Genomic DNA, 2500 nt, shown 5'->3' on the forward strand with positions numbered 1-2500 from the left:
GTGGGCAATGGGTAATTGGGTCAGACGCACAGGTGGCCCGCGAGGAGGGGGGCGTGGTCTGAAACGTGGTCTGAGGGGAAGCTGAGTTGAGCTGTCAAAATAAAACAGGAAATGAGCAGACAAGGCCTCACCACTGAGCTAAAGGAAGGCTCTGATTGGCTGAGTGCTTTTCCCAGGGCTGCCTCACACATCTTCAGTTCAAAGCAAGCTGGGCGCAGCACGGTGGCGCCGTGAGAGCGTGCAGGTGTGCGAGGGCTTAGTGGCTTCCATGGAATGAACGAAGAGAGTCACGTCCCAACAGTGTCCGTCTGTCTGATCATTGTTCGCTGTGACTAACCAGACGCTCATGACCTTGTTGTTTGCTTTTCAATGACAAGATTAAGGAGTTTTCAAAGGAAATATTGAAGACTTTTGGAAATATTGTTGCATAAGCGGCTCCTGTCAATAAGCGCTGCATTGTGCCGCCGTGACGCAGATTGTGATTTGATCAGGCCGACTTCAGGGCTAATGACTCACCACCCCTCGTTGCTTTTTATTAGCGCTAATGTAACTAAAGATCCACAAGTCGATGATGTCATAGATGCTGCTCGGCCCCCACGACTGAAAGCGACTGCTGCCTTCCTTCCTGCGTTTGGAGTGTCACCTCGAAGTGGAACCCAGCGTTGGACGTTTCTGAATATTTTGGAATTTCATTGAGAATTCATTTCAATTCGACTCAACAGAAAATCTTTTCATCAACAACTCTGATCACTTTGTTTCAAGCTGAATGTGTGAGCCAAAGCTGACCTTTGCGAGCACTGATGTTCTGTGGAGTGTTGAGTTTGGACGGGGTAATCCTTGGCCATCCTTGCTGTGTGTTTACACAGTGACTCAAGTTTTTAAATAAGATGTAGCGCCGCTTGACTTCACCGCTAACAACAGAGCTGTGTGTGCGTGTGTGTGTGTGTGTGTGTGTGTGTGTATACCAGCAGGCCCAGCTTTCATTATAAATAAACTCCTGACTCATCTCGGAATTTATTTCTTTGTTGCTCCAAGAAGGAATCCAACTGTTGCCGGGTCAACTATGTGGCAATCAGCCAATGGCGTCGGGCGTCGGCCCTGCCTGCAGCAACCAATGGCCTGCAGCGACCAATGGCCTGCAGCGGCCAATGGCCTGCAGCGACTGCACACTGGAGGCTTCAGGCCGATCACTCAAGTCAACACAATCTTGTTTAGTAAAATGTAATCCATCTTTATTTACAGTAAACAGAGGTGTGTGTGTGTGTGTGTGTGTGTGTGTGTGTGTGTGTGTGTGTGTGTGTGTGTAGTCCCCAATGGTTAACACACACTGACACTCATGCTCTTACTATACAGTCAGCAAACGAGCGAGGAAGTGTGTTTTTTTGCTCCCCAGTAGTGTTTGATTAAGCGCATTCACAGTGTGTGTGTGTGTGTGTGTGTGTGTGTGTGTGTGTGTGTGTGTGTGTGTGTGTGTTGCTGCAGGTAGCTTTCCCTGGGCGGTGCATGAATGAGTGTCCAGAGAGGGCCAGATAAAGGCGGTCTGTGCTGCAGCTCTGCTCCACTGACCCTTAAAGGGAGCCATTGATTGGCCGGGAGGCCGACCAACCGAGCGGCTGCTGCAGCTCCAGCCAGACAGCACAGGATGGATGAGGAGGCTGGCTGGCTGGCTGGCTGGGAGGAAGGTCCCACCAGTGGGTTTGTGAACATGGTGGCGGCTCTGTGGACCCAGCTGAGCCTCTGGTATGCCGGGCCACCGGGGCTCTGCTTGTCCCGCACATGGACACACTTGAGAAACGGACGTTGTGTAACTTGAATGGCTTTTTAATGGCTGCTGCAGATAAAAGAATATTTTTTTCTGAATGGTAAGAATAACACGGTGTGATTGGGCCGCTCCGATGTCCTCAGGGCCAAACATTTGCTGCTGGACCTCATTAATTCTCTGTTTTCCCCCCAACCTCCACGAGCTCCGTCCGTCCGTCCGTCCGTCCGTCCGTCCGTCCGTCCGTCCGTGAGCAGCCGTCGCACACGTATGTGAAGTTTGGGATTCAGAAACGGCACCAAAGCTGCGTGCGAGATCCTCGTGTTTCCAAACTTTGAAGCGCCAGACTTTCTTCTCAAACAATCCGACGCTTGAGCCGTCACTCAGTTTGATTCTTGAAGGTCTGAAGTCTCTCCACCGCAGCTCCGGCTCGATCACAGGAGCTGCTTCCAAAGCCTCTGCCCTCCATTACGGAAAAGCAAACACACACGTGTGCGGCCGGAGGAGTGAGAGAGTGCGACCCGACGCTGGAGGGAACTGCACGGCTTTCGGAAGAGCAGTGGAAACGCCATTAGCGAGCACACAAACACTCACTTCCTGCTGCCGGCCAGGAGATCCTATCAACACGCAGCTTTTGTTTGAAAGCCGCAGATATGAAATATGGACGTGAGCGAGAGCGCTGCGACTGGGCCGAGGAGCTCTGGCCACGCCCCTCTTCCTCCGCCGGGCGAGCGCGCACCG

This window comes from Nelusetta ayraudi, unplaced genomic scaffold (assembly GCF_046127955.1).
Source record: "Nelusetta ayraudi isolate G7.1 ecotype Tasmania unplaced genomic scaffold, CSIRO-AGI_Nayr_v1 ptg000093l, whole genome shotgun sequence".
Lineage (NCBI taxonomy): Eukaryota > Metazoa > Chordata > Actinopteri > Tetraodontiformes > Monacanthidae > Nelusetta > Nelusetta ayraudi.